The 17,657-nt window shown below is 39.4% G+C and overlaps 1 protein-coding gene across 19 annotated transcripts in view; it reads left to right on the plus strand.

The window, feature by feature from the left end:
- Positions 1-17,657, plus strand: part of INPP4A (inositol polyphosphate-4-phosphatase type I A) — a 119,009-nt gene that overhangs the window by 39,407 nt on the left and 61,945 nt on the right. For 16 of the 19 annotated variants that reach the window (XM_085055174.1, XM_085055179.1, XM_085055206.1 and 13 more), the window contains 2 exons: positions 4,876-4,936; positions 10,936-11,082. The gene's annotated coding sequence lies outside the window, so the exon portion shown is untranslated. The remainder of the gene's footprint in view (positions 1-4,875; positions 4,937-10,935; positions 11,083-17,657) is intronic. The other 3 variants (XM_085055188.1, XM_085055223.1, XM_085055198.1) reach the window with 1 other exon arrangement.

Genomic DNA, 17,657 nt, shown 5'->3' on the forward strand with positions numbered 1-17,657 from the left:
GACTATTTAAATGCAAAGTTAGTAATGCAGCCTAGATTTCTCCAAATTGTGCTGCACATTTCATGGCTTGGGTACCCAGTGTTCCCATTTACATGAGCTCTCAAGCTGCATTTGGGGGTTTATAAAATGAGAATTACAAGGTCAGTGCAGTAAGGAAAACCCATCTTGGGTTGGGTCTCGACATCTTGGGAATTTGTGTAAAACGGAACGTCCTCAGAAAATTATCAGTTGTTACACTATGTGAAGATAATTTCCAGCAATTGCTCCTTGGATGTTTAGTTTTACAGTGAAATATTATCTAGCCTGAAAACATTGCCTCCCATGATAAAAAAAGAGAGAGAGGCATTGTGGGCATCTGGTAGCTAAGTGTGTCTTACCATGATACTGATAGAATAAATGAAAGAAGGGAGTAAGAATTTTAGATACTGGACACCATTCATTTACTGTCAGTATTATTACAAAACTGTTCACAAGGTGATGCACCATGGTCCTGGGTGTCACCTCATCTTTTCTGCATAAGCACATCGTAGATGGTTGGGTCAGTAATGCTTGTGATATCAAACCACATCTTCTCTTTAGTATGTAAAATAGAATATGAAATACAGATCCACTTGTGCAAACCAGTTTGACCTTGAGACTGACTTTTGTAATCTCTTCGTGGCTTCCCATTTTGCAGGACTGCACCCTTCATCTAGGCTGATTTTGTGGGGGTGTGTATTTGACAGTGTTGAGGAACAGACCTAATGTTGGGTCATGCTGTGGGTTCTGACTCTATGTGTGTTCCACCTGGGCAGGTATTGCTGTGTGCTGTGATTTCTTTTCATAAAAAACAGGTGCTGAGCAAGGTAAATTGTACCTTGTACTGTGTTTCTGCCTGACCAGAGGTTGTGTCTCGTTTAGGAACATGGCCTAGCATTAGGAATGCTAAAGCACTGCTGCAACCAAGTGATAGAGTTGTAGATGTATGTTTTCTTTCTTCACAACCAAGAGCTGAGAATAGATAAAATTTTAATGTTGTGTAAGTACAGGTTGCATACATAATGTGCAAGCAAATCTGAAATAACTCTGGGGAAGTCAGATGAAGACAAGTTTCCTCTTTTTCTGTAGGGTATATTTCAATGTCATGGTGATAGCATCTTTGCAGTGTAAATACTGCAAAAAGAGGTGCCACATTAATCACAAATTATTTGCTCCGAATGAAGTGAGCTTATCTTCTTTATGCTCTTACATTCCTGTAAACTGGTATTTCGAAATGGGGAATGAAGAAAGAATTCAGGAAATCATATATAGTTGCAGAAGAGTTTAGATAATGCAGTATTTTATTTGCCACAAAGCAAAGGAGAAGATCAGACAAGGCACAGCAGGACACACAGTCTATTCTACCTTCTGTCTGCTAGAAAAAGAACATGCTGCCTGTGTTTGTAGGCTAATTATTGGAAACTTGACCCTTTAAAATATGTTTACAGGAAATGTCTGCTGACCTACACTGGAATGAGTGTTAGTTTGCACCTCTGCTGTCATGTGCTTCATCCTCAGCTTCTTGTCCACTGCAGATGTTCTTGCTCCGCAAATTTGTCAGTGTAATTAGCAAACAGTCCTTCTCCACCCTGATCCTGTTAGAGAGCTTTGGTTTTGCATTGTACCTCTTTTTTTCTGTCTGGGTGTTCTGGAGAGAAGTGGCGTGGGGTGGTGGAGTCTTGTTTTTGTTTGTTTTTGGTGTGGTGTGCTTGGATTTTTTTTAAAAGAAGTTTAGGATGTACCAATGTGTGCCATTTTGCTGACAGATGGAAGGAAGGGAAAAGTGAGGACAAGCAATGGGAGACAATAGTTCAGATTGGCACAACTCTTGTGGCAATAGCACATCTGTTGGACTGTACCTGGATAAAAGCTATCAAGGCTAGCATCTGGGCAAAGTAGCTCTGTTTTTCCCTGTTAAACTAATAGACAAAATCACACCTGGTGTCATGGGTTGCAGGTACCCTTCAGAGGTGTTGACATCACATTTAATTGCAAAGGAGAAGTGTTAGTTGTGTCTTCTTTCCTGGAATGACTTAGCTGCTATCCAGTGAGTCAGAAAGAGGGAAGAAGAGAATGTGGAGGAGCAAGTGAGGGATTTCTGGTGGGAGCATGTATACTCCCTGTTATTTTTATGTTTGGTTTTTATCACACTGATGCTTTTCTACAGAAAATAGTGTCATCAACTTCACTTTCTGCAGTACTTTGGAATAAGGGTGTGGCAGATTTAATTGAGAACTGCTGTTCTTCTCAGTGTGTGTGGTGACCCTGGATGCAAGTATCAGTGATTGGGGAGGAAAAAAGCCTCACTGTATATCATTTCTGTACAGTGAAGGATCTGAATGGCTTTTAAAATCTGGCAGCGAACTCTAAGGTTTGAACAGCCATCATCAATCGATTGCAAAACAATTTTTATATGGTTTTAATTAAGCAAAACCATGCTGCAGTTTTTAATAGAATATTTTTTTTTTCCTGTCGTGAAGGCTTCCAAAAGGCCAGCGGCAGAAGGCAGAATATGTCAAGAAGATGGTCCTTTGGTGCGGTCTGCAGTAGTACATTACCACACTCTGCTATGGTTTTACTGCTATTACAGGGCAATATAATTTAAAAACTTTGCAATTTAGGGTGAAAAAGCATGGCTTGAATTGGTGCCCAGTTAGAATCGTTCATCTGCAAGTGCCATTGGCATCTCTGGGAATGTAATGCCTGGGCATAGGCTGCTGGTCTTCAGTTTAGTTGTTATGGCTAAAGCTAGCATTTTGATGGTACCGAAGTGCAACAGAATTGTAGTGTGATTAAAAACTGGTTGTGTCAAAGAGGAGAACTTAAAGGCAGACTCTAGAAATGTAGTTGAAAACCTAAAATTGCTTTCAGAGGGAGTGCAGAGCAGGAGGGCATCTGCAGGAGGCCAGAACTTGCAGAGATTGATAGGTAGGTCTTGCCTTCTCTGCAGAAGTTGCAATATTTTAAAAAAAATTTCAGTGATGACCTGATTATAAACACATTGCTAATCTCACTGTTACTTTGCAAGATGGGTGTGACTTCCTGAAGGTAGTGAACAACTTACAAATATAATGTGGCAGCAAAGAAGCTTGATATAGTTACTAGATCTCTATTTTACAGATACTTGAGCTAAGCTACAAAGTTGAAAAGGATTTGCCTGTCACCACAGAACTAGTCTGTTTTTTGTCACAGCATAGTAAATAGAATTTTTAGATTTCTTTATAATCTCTGCCATTTAAATTTCTTCATTTAAATGGAATTAATAACAATTGACCAGGTTTAAGTATTTATATTAGATGTCCTGAAAGTGAATGGTGGTACAGTATATTACAAAATTATAATGTTATATATCTGTGGTATCAATCCTTGATCCTGTGACTGGCAATTACTTGCCTTGGGAGTAGCTTTCATGGTATTGAGGAGCTTTCACATTACTTTCCCTGCTTTTAGAATGGAAAAAGAAAAGAGTGACCATACTAAATAAATACATTTGAAGTTATAAAGGATATTAAATTGGAACTTTGCAAGTGAATTTTGGCAAGTGAATTTGGCAAAATAAAAATTATTTAAAAAAATATATGACTTTTTTTTCCTGAAAACTGCATTACAGGCCACTTCTGTGAAGAGGTACAATTTTGTAAGAAATTTTAGATGCTTTGCTGATGAGTGCATGAAAGCACATGGCTGGATGGAGTTTCCTGAGTTGTTAAATCTAGTTTTAACAGTGGCATAACACTCCCATTATACAGAAAACAAGAGTTTTCCTTGGCTAAACTATCTTTTTTGGTTGCTATTTTTCAGGTTAGGTTTGTTACTTTGTTAACATCCTGTTTTTCTTAACACTTTTTTCACCTCGGTGGTGTTTAGCCCTTGTGATGTATTTCTGAAGAGCAAATTGTAGCTCATCTCAGCTTCCACTTTGCTGAGTTTAACAGTGTTTTTGCAGAAGGTAGCTCTTTGTTGTCCTCATAAGCCTTTCTCTGTGTGTTGCAGACTGAGATGGATGGACAGTGTTTAGCTTATTGTAGCAAGTGCTCCTGACTTAGTTTCATTGCTGCTTCTTGTAGCAAAAAAGAGCACATTGGCTGGTACACCCTAGTGCAGTGTCTCCCTTTTTGTGGCTGTGTTATCTGACTCGAAGGTCTTCTTTCTTCTTCTTTTTTTTCAACTGATAAGCTCCCAATGGGTAGCAGACGTTCTTGTTAGTCTGTACAGTGCTTGCTGGTTTATCTTAGTACTTTTTAACTTCTTCTTTCTTTTACTTCAGTCCTGATTCTTCGTTAGTTTTGCTGTAAATTGATGAATTGTGTCTTGGTTGCTGCATCACAGAGTTGAACACTGCTTTCTTAATCTTATTGTGTATATTTATATGTTTGCCCCATCTGAACATTTTAATAGAGAAACATCTTCTCCACATAGGAACCTGTTGCCTTGCTACAGTTTTGTGGTACCACAGTCAAAGATTTCTAACATGCTCTTTTGAAGTAAAATGACAGATATTTCAGGTTTCAAATCATACTGGAAAGCATACTAGTTGAAAAGTTTGTGTTTTGACCTTAAGAAAAATTTGATCCATAGAGTTATTTGCTACTTCCCAGTTACAGTTAATGGCTTTGTTCTATAATTCTGAGTGTAAATAAAGATGTGAAGGTGTGAAACTGAATGAACAATTTTGTTTTAAATGATAGAGAATATTTGTTATAAAATTTTAACATTCTGTATTTTTACAGGTCTTTAGTGGGGTTTTGTTCCTATATTTATTACTTCTCCCTGCCACCCTCCCAAATTGCTGTACTACTAGCCTGTTTATTTGGATTGATTCAGTCAGAAAAAATTTGTTCTTTTTGTGTCTTTCAGACTTCATTAAAAAAAGAACTGGGTACACATGCTGAATTTCATTTGTGAAAGGTGGAGTAAGGTAAGACAATTTTAGTGATTACTACTATAACGTGTGATGATCTGTTGACACTGAATGCAAAGGTTCAAAGATTCATCATAAATTGGAGGCAGACAGATTTAAAGGAGCTTCAGCCTTGGAAGTAAATGAAGGGCTGACAAGATCCTATGTTCTGGTACCAGTGGCATGCTTTTACCATGTGGCTTGTATTGTGAGTTCATTACATTGGCCAGAGGTTTTCTGTTCTTATTTTGGTGCATCGTCCACAGAAGGTGAGGTAGTTCACTAGCTAGTGACAGTATGATATGTTTGTATTTGAACAAATTATGTGTCTGTAAGTCTGTTTAAAGCACAGCCTATGCTGAAAGGCCAATATTTGTCACCTGTGTCTAACATAGGAACAAACCAGTTTTTCTTTAGTTTTTCTCCTTAAACATCCTGAGATGGAAGAAGGAAGGTCTGCCTGTCACTGAGCATAGAGCAGGATCCTTCAGGATGGGAACTGAATCCTGTTGGGCACTTCAGAAACATTTAGGTGTTTGCTTCTCCACGGGGAAAGAGCTGCTTTGTCCTATGGTGTGGAAGGGTGCCAGAGGCTGATAGTCACATTACTAGACCCAGAGAGAGAAATCTGTGTGCTGGTGGGGTTCCTGCTTGCAGAAGTGAGAAGACTCTTGGCCACTCATTTCCAAGCAAAGCTCAGTCCCAGGACTCCTCTTGCTTCGTGTGTGCAGAGCAGCTGTGTGTTGAGCTGACCAGCTGCTTTTGGTGTTGTGGAGAGTAAGGGAAGTTGAGGCAAATGTGCTGATGATATGTGGGATGTGGCCTGAACTGCAAGGCAGTATGAAGCAGACTAATAGAATGAGTCTTCTGCTAGAGACAGGAGGTTTTGCTGGTCTGGGAATAGGAGGTAGTGAGAGGTGAAACTGCGTGCTCTTGGTCAAATGTGATGTTTATGGTTGTGTGCAGAAATTAAGGGCGGACCCTCAGTGTCCTTGTCCCTGATGTAGTGCATTCAGTGCCATTTTACAGAGTTCAGCAAATAATGAGGGTCGAGTCAATGGTGAACAGTATTGACTTCTCAGAGAAGTTATTCCCCTGCTCCTGCTAAGGGAGATCAAATTCATTTGTAACATCAAGCAGACAAAGTCAGCAGATGCACTTTCTCCTACAGCCTTGCTTTTCTTGTGTCAAATGTGTATCTTAGTGCAGACTGAGAATCAATTACTGAAAAGTCTAGAGAGGTGAGCTGCCATGATTGTGTCTACATCTGCAATTAAAGCAAAGGGTCAATACCATGGACTCGGTTATTTAAGTGGGGCAGAATGGAATAGAGCACACAACAGGATACTCTAGGGGCTTATGTGTAATTTTTTCCCTTTCACCATCTTGAACTGTTCAGTGAAAAACAGCTTTGGAATCAGACATGCACTTACAGATCTTTCTCCATCCCAAGAAGGTTGGGATGAAGTTGCCAGCAGCAAATTAGCGTTGCCAGACCCTGTAGCTATATTGTGACTTAAAAGGAATTGCAGTAATACTAGTCATTCATACCCTCTTTCTTTCTTTTATTAACCATTGTCTGCATTGGAAAAGAAATGCCTGAGGCAATCCTGCATCTCCATCCAGTTCAGGGCTGCTTCTTGCTGAAGAAATTAAAAAAGAATTGTCATTCTGCCCCAAGACAGCTATGACTTCTCTCCTGTGGGGTCTGTCTCCACACTTGCAAAGAAATCCTTAACAATAGAGTTAAAAATCAGCATTTGGGGCTCCCCTACAGGGGACCGAATATCATCCTAATTGTTTCTCAAATATGGCCCTGGCTGTGCAACCCACTCCATATTTTGTCAGATCACACTACCTGCTTGAAGCTTTGTGTTTGAGTAGGTCTGGAGAGAAAATAGGAGAGAAAGAAAAGAGAAAACCACCACTTCTGTTTGCCTGCTTCTTTGGTATTTTGGTGCATATTTTGTTTCCACTGATGTAAATTTTGTGGCTTCTTTATTAGGAGTCAAACTCTGTGTTGCATATGTAAAGCTCCACATAATTTTTTTGATTGAGGCTCGTTAATGTGTGTATAAGACAGGTTATGTCACCCTGTTTAACAGTCAGAACTCTTCAGTCAGTTCTCTGGGTGACATCTCTAGAAAATGTGCCCTGCTAAAGTACATACTGGTGTAGATGAATGGACAAGCTGCACGGGTAGTTGACTACGGAGAGGTGATCATTAATTTGAGCACAGCAAGCAGCTTTATGATTGTTGTTGTTAACTTTTACTGCAAGTTTACTATCTGCTTTTACAGTTCTTTGTTGTTGCTATTTTTTTTTAAACAAAAGCCACCAGCATTTGCAAGTTTGTTCCTTTTTCCTTATTGCTAGTTTGTAAAGTATAAATCAAGAGCAGGCCATGTGTGGCTGTGTAAACGTGCAGTGATCCTGTTTCTTAGGGCATAATGTTCATCATCCACCCTCTTGCTGATGCTAGATTGATTCATGCCCCATGCCAAAGTGGAATGTATAATTGCAGTAACTACACATGCAGTTACTGCATAATGGGTGGCACTTGACCCTTCTGTAATGTTCTGTATTCCATTAGGGAGTTTTCTGACTGCTGCCTTTAGTATACAAAGCTAACAATGACTTTTAACAGTAAGAGAGAGATGAAGGACTGAGTTTGAATAATATGTCAAACAAAGACATAATGGTATTAAATAGGGCCTGAATGCAGGGAGAGGGAAAGAAGGAAGAGTAAGAGGACATGATGTCACATAGCAAATGAGAACACCTGTAGAGGGCGTGTAGTCAGGGAGAAGACAGAAGCAGAATTTCCAGGTTTTTCAGTATCTGGAAATGGCAATGATCTGTGGGCTATTACTTTGGCTCTTTAATATGGCTTCTGTCTCTTTTTACAAATATTTTACCTATACTGTGTTCTTTGCAAGCACAAAAAAAAATTAAGCTTTTTCTGGAATTAAATGCTACTTTTACATCAATGCCTTTAAAGTGTTTGGAACTTTATCCTGTCCAAGCTTGCATTTGATTCAATAACATGAATTTTACTCCTGTGTTTGCATTTTAATTATAAAGCTGTTACAGTGTTTAAGTTACAAAATGTCCAGTGCCTAATTGTTAATAATCTCAGCATTATCCTTGGGAGTTACATAGATGAACTACCACAGAATAATAATAAGGATTTCAGTAATTGCTTTACAAAAATGTACTGAGAGGATTAACACTTAATTAATCTGAACCATCTAAACCAACCTTCAAAACTAGCTGTCTACCATGCTACTTTCATTCTTGGAAACTCTGCATAGGTATCCTTTCCTACTCCATTAGTATTTTCCGTTTAGCTAGGAAGAAAAGATAGAAAGTGACTGTGTAGGTCCTCAGGTACTTCCACACATCAAAAGGTCTGGACTTTGCAGTACAAACACTTGCAAACACTCTGTATGGTCTCAATACGTATGGACTCAATAGCCTGAAGCACTGCAATAAAAGACAATCTGCAGTAGCAGTACGCTTCAGACTGAGGCATTGCTAGCATGCTACTCTCTGAAGAATAAACAGCAGAATAAGCTCATAGTTATTTTTAACTTTAGTGCAGTATTTTTCATAACTTTGGGGACGGCAGAGAAAATTTTCAATTTCATATGTTTAATCTGAAGTCTGACACCTCAATAAAAGTCCTTTGTACACACTGAGCATCTTGAGTGCTTGGTAAAGTCAGGAGCAATTGTCAGTGATCTGAGGTCTCCCAGAAAGTCAGGTCGGTCTTAAAATCTACACCAGGAGAAATCTTAACTTTTTTGCTTGTTTCAGTGGAACTGAAGCTTACAGTTATGCATCTGCTCATGTGCTGTCCCTAAGCTGAGTTGCCTTGCTGAACCAGAATTTTTTTAATCATAGAATATGATTCCTGAGTTGGAAGGAACCCACAAGGATCATCGAGTCCAACTCTTGGTCCTGCACAGGACAGCCCCAAGAATCCCACCATGTGCCTGAGGGTATTCTCCAAATGCTTCTTGAACTCTGTCAGGCTTGTGCTGTGACCGCCTCCTTGGGGAATCTGTTCCAGTGCCCAGCCACCCTCGGAGTGAAGAATCTTTTCCTAGAATCTAACTTAACTTTACCGACACAGCTTCATGCCATTCCTTTGGAATCCTGTCACTGGTCACCAAAGAGAAGAGATTGGTGCCTGCCCTCTCGCCTCCACCCTTCCTGTTGGGTGCCCCACAGCTATCAATTTAGCCCAATTAGACATTTTTAGCCATGATATTCAGAAGAAATCTTAACTGCTTGCCTATTTTGACTTTTGTGTGACATGTGCAGACAGCTACAACCCAATTCTAAAGCACCAGGATGCACAACTCACACTTTCGCTGTTTAAAGAACAAATCAATAAGTGTATTAAAATTCAAGCCAAATTTGTCTTAAGGAGGAGACATATACAAATATCACCTTTTAACAAGATGATTACTTTCGGCTCCAGGCAGAGAAATGCAAATGTGGGTCAGAAGAAGAGCTTAAAATTTCAGACTAAGGAAATGTTTTGTTCTTTTAAGGGTTGGTTGTTTTGTTTTTTGGGGTTTTTTTGCATTTGTATGTCAAGCTGGTAGAGATACCAAAATGCTAAAATGACAAGAAAAGGAAGGAAAAAAGAAATTTCTTACAGTATGTCAAATAGTTTTCTTGAAACGAGTAGTGTATTTATTCTGTTAAAAAGGTCTTGAATATTATCAAGAAAATCATCATGCCTTATCAGAGAAACTTTTTCAAATGTTGCATGCTTGCGTGACCCAACTAATAGAAAAGTCTGCATGAACATATTCAACAGTTTGTGATTATAACAAATTGTACTGAGTAATGAGAATTTAAGGTACTGTGCAACTCTTAGAGGCTTGTGTAACAGAATCCCACAAACATTTCAGATTTGCACTGGGATTTCCCATAGAATCATTAAGACTGGAAAAGACATTCAAGATCATTGAGTTCAACACACACAAAGTTATACAAGGGCTTTAGCTATATCCTGTGGTTTGGGGTCCCAGGAGGTTTCAAGAAGTCTTGGGTGTTTTACTAATGATTTTAAATTTCTCAATCCAGTTATTGCATCTCTCCTATTTTAAAATCAATCAGACTTTCTGGCTGTCAGAATGACTTTTTAAGTTGCTCCATTGGGAATTTCCAAATTGGGAATGTGTTAAAGGTACCTTTTTTTAGGTGTGATTGAAATATGGATCCGTTACTAAGATTTTTTTAGGGGATTTTTATTACTCATACTATTGAATTTTATATATATATAGGAAAGGTGATCTAGGCAACTTCAGGCTTGTTAATTTGACCCTAATAACCTTAGAGAAATTTTTAAGGAATGAATAATTAAAGACATGGGAGTTGAGTGGAGGGAGGATGAAACACAATCTATTTTGCTAAGATAGGTCATGTCAAACTGGCCTAGTATCTTTTTTTATTAAGAAAGTAGGTTTTCTAGAAAAATAAATGGGCTAGATCTGGTCTCTCTGGATTCTACTGAGCCATTTAACATGGTGCTGCATCAAAATGACTGTTCAAGGTGGAGGAAGATAAGGTTAGTGTGAGAACTGTAAATGCAACCAAAGAACTGGCACAGAAGAGACAGAAGGAGGTAGATATGTGATGAATTATTCTCTGGGAGTTGACTTGTTTAGATTTCTTGAGGCTTTTTGGTTTGGTTTGGTTTGTTTTTTTGTAGAGTTGATATTGTTTGCATGCTGTATTGAAAGCAGGCTGTTGAAACTTGTGGATGGGAGAAAGATGTTAATTTTCAGTGTGCAGTTTTAGATGGAATGACTACACAATTAATTGAACAATTAGATAATACTAAAGGGATGGAATTCAACCCAGCAAATTCATTTACCCAGTTTAACCTTGTTGTCAAAATTAGCAGTATGACAGTCTGAGCTCTTATGTAATCCATGGAAAGAGGCAGATTTTTAATTGGGCACCCAATTCCTGCTTTCTATCTTGACTGTTAACAGAGCCTGGGCACCTGACTCTGGCATCAGTGCTGAATGCCTGAAACTGGATGGTGCTACAGCCTCAGCTTAGGAAGTAATGCAACAACTTTTCCTATGAAGAGGGAGTTCAACAATGGAAGACTTTGAAGGAGAAAGACCTATATGAGGGTAAGTGGGTTCAAGTTTGTCTTTAGTCTGTCGACTTGACACCATCATGAAAATGATATATGGGGTACAGGCAAGTGTCAAAAGAGGTATTTCTAGTTGAGGGAGGACATCTTACCTGGGTGCATCTGGGCTGGGACCTGATCTGGAATAAGTGTCTAACACTTCCTGCAGTATCTGAGAAACTTCACCTCAATAGGTAATAGAGGCAGAGAAAATTGAAAGAAGGTAGATTTAGATTAGATATAAGGAAGTAATTTTTTACCATGTGGGTATTGAGACATTGGAACAGACTTCCTGGAGAAGCTGTGGCTACCCCATCCCTGGAAGTGTTCAAGGCTGGGTTGGATGGGGCTCTGAACAACCTGGTCTAGTGGAAGGTGTCCCTGCCCATGGCAGCAGGGTTGTAACTGCCTGGTCTTTAAGGTCCCTTCCAACCCAAACCATTCTGTGAAAAGCTGCAGGGATGATCAAAGTACTTGTGTTACAAGAGGAGTCTGAGACAGCTCTGTTGGATATGTCAGGCAGACTGGTAAAATGGGAAATGTAATTGTCACAGCTCTGCTGCTGGAGTCATGGGGAGCTTTGAAATGTGGCTGATATCAGCTAGGCGATAGCTAACAAGCATGATGCCTGCAGACCATCAGAGGACTAATGCTGGTTCATGTGTAACAATATGGTATTGTAGAAAGATTATGGTACCAAAACAGAAGTGTCTACTTGGGTGATTTAGAGGTGATGTGAACTGAATATATGGCACGTCTTACTGATTGAGTTTGTGTGTGCACCTAGCATGGGGATAAAATATTCAACTCACATAGAACGCACAGTGGTAATTGCGTAATATGTGACAGCAGTCAGTAGGAGAATGCTTGATGTACAGTTGGGGATGAGCTTAAAGATTTATGAAGGGCAATCATTGCTTGGATTCTTTGGACTTAGGCTGTTTGGCAGCTTGTGCTTTTTGATCACTCCTACAGAGTGTGATGCTTACTGTCTGCTGTATTGCCCTGCAGTTCCCCTGCACTGCACAGGGAAGCTGTGTGATAAATCAGGCTTTGAATGCGTTTGTAGGGCTGGACAAAGGCGTGTTAAGTTTAGCCTGTGACAAAGATAACATTTAGAAGCTGACTGCTGGTTAGCAAACTCATGACCACTGAGAGAGAAGCTTGCTCTGAAGTGAAGACTGTGGCTGTAGATCCCTGATGTGCCTGTAGTGACAAGTGATGGGTGCAGCACTTACAGCCAGTGACAGCCCTTGCCCCAGATACCTCCTTAGTTTGACAAGCACTGAAACTTAAAACTGTGTGTTAGTGAAGAGCTGCCCTTTGCCTGGATGCTGGTTTGTCCCAACACTGGGTTCAAAAAGGAGCTGAATCCTTGCATCAAGGGTAAGTATGTGTTCTCTGCTCTGTTGCAAATCCTGAGGTGCTCTAATTGGCTTTGTTAGCTATTAAGATATTGATCAGGTTGCTCTTTACCCGAAATCTTCATAAAATAGCAGGAGGAAAATACCACTGCAAGAGGTATTTTTAATGTACTTCTGACAGCACTATGTTTAGTTGTCTAGTTATTTGTTCATTAATAAGTGTTCAGCCTGGGATTCTGAGGTTTTTAAGTGCCCAGAAGAATATCAGGGGAGAATAGTATGGCCTCTCTTTTTTTTTTTTTTTTCTCTTCTCTACTGCTTCCTAATTAATTATTGTATAGTGGTACTAAGTTGTTATTGTTCTGTGGTAAAAACAATTTTATGATGATCTCACAGTCCTTACTTGGAAAGTTGCCACAGTGAAGAAATACTCTGTCTATGGACCGAATTGTCAATAGTTTGGAAGGGGGTTGTTCTGTTGGAAACAGAGTGCTTTTAATGACAGTGCAAGAGAAGGGATGACAAGGAGGGGAGGATTAAGAAGATAAGTGTGAAAATGTGTCAGGGCTTTTTCAGGTTTGTTTTTTATTAGAGTCATGGTCAACTACTTCAGATTTAGAACCTGTCCCAGTTTAGACATGGCTTTTTTTTCTTGTATTCTAGGTTTTATTTAGCTCCAAGTCGTGTTTTTCTGGCTTGTAAACCGGGGGTTTATCTTGAAAATCTGTCTAAGCCTCTTCCTGAGAGACAACACTTGAAGCCTCTCAGGCCTGCATGGCTGTCACTTATAAGGATGCCCAAAAAAACTGGAAGAGCATCACTTGAAGATGTTTCTGTAGAAGAAAAGATTATAAGGTCTGAGGGACCCCACCTCTAAATTTCATGAAGAAGACATGTCACAGTCATATTGGGGAAGGAAAAGAAACAGAACAATTTCCAGCAAACCTACATTCTTTGTGTGTGGGGAGGGAGTGGGGGGGGGTAGGGGGATGGTGCTGGATGAAATTAGCAAAATCTACTGTTGTAGATTACTAAACATGAGATGCTGGAATGCGAATTTAATCTTGTTTCATAGTCTCTTAAGACAGCCGTTTGAAAGTCAGAAAAAATGACCTTTTCAAGATTCCTATCCCTCCCCACTCAATTCAATCCATTTGCCTATTTTGCTTAACTTCCATACAGTTCAGTGAAGTGAATCCCATCCAGAGACTTTGCACCTTGCTTAACCTTTTCATAGCATGGTGTTTAATTGAGGTAAACACTGTCTTCATGCTTTGTTCACACAGATTCTTAAACAGTAATAAAAACCTAAATGTTTTTGTACAATAAAATGGGATCTACACGAACTCTATCTCTGCCGAGCTGTGCGCAGTACAAGAGAGAATGTTGTTCCACCTTATTTGCATATTCTGTCATGTTATTTTTAGTAGTACATTTGCTGTTAGGATAAAATATATGCTATAAAAACTAAAACTAAATTTTACCAAGGTATTTTGGGGTTTTGTAGTCAAGCATGACAGATATAACTTGTTCTTGAATTGTGTTTATGTTGATTTTGTTTTGAAACAAGAATATATTCATGATGGAATATTTATGTTCAAGATTGTTCTGTAATTTCCATATTAAAACACCCCTACACTTAATGCAGTTCCTGCTAAATTTTAATCCCAGAAATGTCTAGAATGCAAAGATAAGGTAGTCTGAAAAATGTATTATGGCACAAGCCCTTGTAAGAGCATACTGTCTTTGAAAATATTTTAATAATAAGCTGTCTGAACTGGTACTTTTGCCTTTTGTCCATTTTAACATGAGCAAAGAAAGAAAAAGAAGAAAAAAGTGCTGCTTGGCTAGTAACACCAAGCTATTTTTAATGGGACATTTGAACGTTGATCTGGTGTTTCTAAGTGGAGGCATTTTCACTTGTGGTTATGCCTGTTCACTTTGGAGACTTTCCTTCAGTCAAATCTGCTGTGATTTGAGATAAGGTGATTTTTGGAGCTGTCCCAGGCATCTGGCAAATATTGCCAAACATTCAACGTGGATGTGTAGAGAAAAACAACTGTGTGGAGGAAACTCCAGTTGTGTACATCTATAGGTTTGGTATAGCATCCTGGAAGCATCTTGAGATAGTGGGATGGATGGGCCAAAGACAAAAGTTTGAGTGAAGTGCTGGATCCTGCCCTTGGGTCACAACAGCCCCAGGCAGTGATACAGGCTGGGGCAGAGTGGCTGGGAAGCTGCTCAGTGGAAAAGGACCTGGGGGTGCTGGTCCACAGCAGCTGAACATGAGCCAGAGTGTGCCCAGGTGGCCAAGAAGGCCAATGGCATCCTGGCCTGTGTCAGCAATAGTGTGGCCAGCAGGATCAGGGCAGGGATTGTCCCACTGTACTCTGCGGTGGTGAGGCCACACTTTGAGTTCTGTGTCCAGTTCTGGACTACTCAGTTCAGGAGGAACATTGAGGTGCTGGAGCATGTCCAGAGAAGGGTAATGGAGCTGGTGAAGGGTCTGGAGCACAAGTCCTGTGAGAAGCATCTGAGGGTATTTAACCTGGAGAAAAGGGGGCTCAGGGAAGACCTTTCCACTCTCTACAATCACTTCAAAGGAGGCTGTGGCCAGGTGGGGGTTGTGGCTAGCACAGGTTTTTCCCATGAGAAGTTTTCTTGTGTTTTGTAAATAAAGATGAAGTTTGGATGTTGTTGGAACAGTGTCCCAGAACTTGGGCAGTGCAGGCCTGGCCAATCAGGCCTGGGGGAAGGCTTCTGACTGACCAATCTGGGTGACTTTTGAGAACTCTATATATGTGATGAAATCAAAACAATAAAGGTCATTCCTTCTTGCCACTGAGAACTGATGCATTCATTACTTTGCTAGCTGCTCAACAGCGACATCGGGTCAGCCTCCTCTCCCTAGTAACAAGTGACAGGACAAGAAGAAATGGCCTCAGGTTGTGCCAGGGGTGGTTTAGATTGGATATTAGGAAACATTTCTTAACTAGAAGTGTTGTCAAGCACTGGAACAAGCAGCTCACAGAAGTGGTTGAGTCACCATCCCTGGAGGCATTTGAAAGATATGTAGATGTGGCACTTGGGGTACATGGTTTAGTGGTAGACTTGGCATTGCTGGGTTGATGGTTGAGCTCGATCTTAGTAGTCTTTTCCAACCTATTCCAGTGATTCCATGATTTTCCAGAAATTTGTAGATCTCCACCTTGAGGTGTTTTTCATGTTATTCAGCTGACACTCTTAGATTTTTTTAATCCCATTCTATAAGGTGTTCCAGACTCTACCTAATAAATGTGTGAGGTCCCTTAGTCTTCAGTGAAGAGTGTTAGCGTTAGATAAACAAGACCTGAGTTTATAAAAAACCCTCAAGGCACCAACTATGATTTTTATGGAGGCAAAGCAGCCAGTGTGAGCTGTCTTTGATTTTCCTTTTTTAAAGGCTTCCATTTGGTTTGAGGTGCATGTAAAGACTTTGTCTTCAGTTTAGAAAGAAGGGAAGCTTTTTCCCTAACTAAACTGCCACAGCAACTAAAGGAAAGCACTCCCTTAAAATATTTTTCAACTGCTTTATTTCTTAAACAACTGGGACTCTCCATGTATTCTGGGTTTTTTGAATTCATGAGCCCAGGTTAATACAGGAACTCTGTAATTCCACTCCAAAGAAGATTTAATAACCTTTAAGAAAGGAAAAAAGTTAACAGCTTCCTTACAAAGTAACAGCTTTAGGAAAGAAGATGTGAAAAAACAAGTTGAAGGATGTCAAATTAGTGATTGAAATGTCATGGTAGTAGTCTGTTAGTAGTGGAAATAGGAAAAGATGGTAAACAACCAGACTGCAGTCTGTTTTGCGCAGTACCATATTTTGCAGCAAATACCACTATCCACTGTTACTGGGGAAAAAATGCCTTACTTTCTAATTGCGCGTATATATATAAATGTATAAATAGTTTAGTTTGCTCATCGGAAATTTTTTCATTGTATTTTTTGAACATTTTAGGAGAAGAGTTATGAATATCTTTGCATACCAGTCTAACAAGGTTTAAGCTTGGCACCGAATTGTAATTATTTATCAACATAGTGATTTTGATGTTTCCATTGTTACTGAAAAAAAGAGTTATCACTGGTTTATTTTATTACTGTTTTGTAGGCCATAGGCTGTAGAAATACGAACTAGGTAAGAATAGAGATTAGAGTTCAGGGACATTTTAAATATTTTTAACTATGAGATAGGGGATAATACAAAATGTTTGAAGTCAACTGATGCACTATCAAACAGATAGATTACCCTTTGCTGGTTCAAGGATGAGTTTTTTAACAGTTTACTTAAATGGCTGTTGAAGATAAATTCTGAAAAAAACCCCTTTTGTAGATATTTAAGATATATGACACTTATCAATAGCTTGAAAAGTAGCATTTCATTTCTGAAATACTTAATAATAAAAAACTTTAATAATTTCCCTGATATTTCTCCATGAATCAGCTTTGAAAAACATATACTACCAAAAGAAAAGCCTTTTCTGTCTTGGATTCAAAGTATGACAAATCAGCATTGTTTTGTGTGGTGCCTGTTGGTGCATTTTATCCTCAAACAATGGATTATATGTGTTAACCCATTTGCTTTGATGGGTTAAGCAATAGTTACAAAGTCAATCCTGCCACACAGGGTATTCTATTTCTTTGAGAGGAAAAACTGGGAGAGAAATGCTTTCAGGTAGTATTTTATCTCGAAGGATGAAAAAATGGAAATAAAAAGTTATTGAAGATTGTTTTTTTCAGGAAGCTCTGCTGGGAGCAAAAATCTAGCTGGGGGGCAGTGATTATGGATACCATGGACAAAACAGATGCCCCAGAGCACTAGGAATGAGTAGTTTCAGTTGATTGTATTTTACCATGTGCATTTGTTGATATTTATTCTACTTCAGGAGTTGGAGAAATGCACTTGATTGTACTCCAGCTTGTCTGTAATTGAGAGTTTGGATATCTTGCTATGCTGTGAAGGCAAGAGGCAAGTGCAGACAAAAAAAGTCTCATGATTTTTCTTCAAGTCTTAAAGCAGCTTGTAACTGCCCCAGCACAACTCCAGTCATCTGGTGCCACTCTTGTGGGTCTTGTTTAAAAACTGTCCTTTTTCCCCTTCCCGAGGAGCACCAATAAGTACCAGTAAGTACTTGGCATCCATTACAAAACATCTTTCATTAGACTAGAC

The sequence above is a fragment of the Lichenostomus cassidix genome, chromosome 1 (assembly GCF_008360975.1).
Source record: "Lichenostomus cassidix isolate B80296 chromosome 1, HeHo_3.0, whole genome shotgun sequence".
NCBI lineage: Eukaryota > Metazoa > Chordata > Aves > Passeriformes > Meliphagidae > Lichenostomus > Lichenostomus cassidix.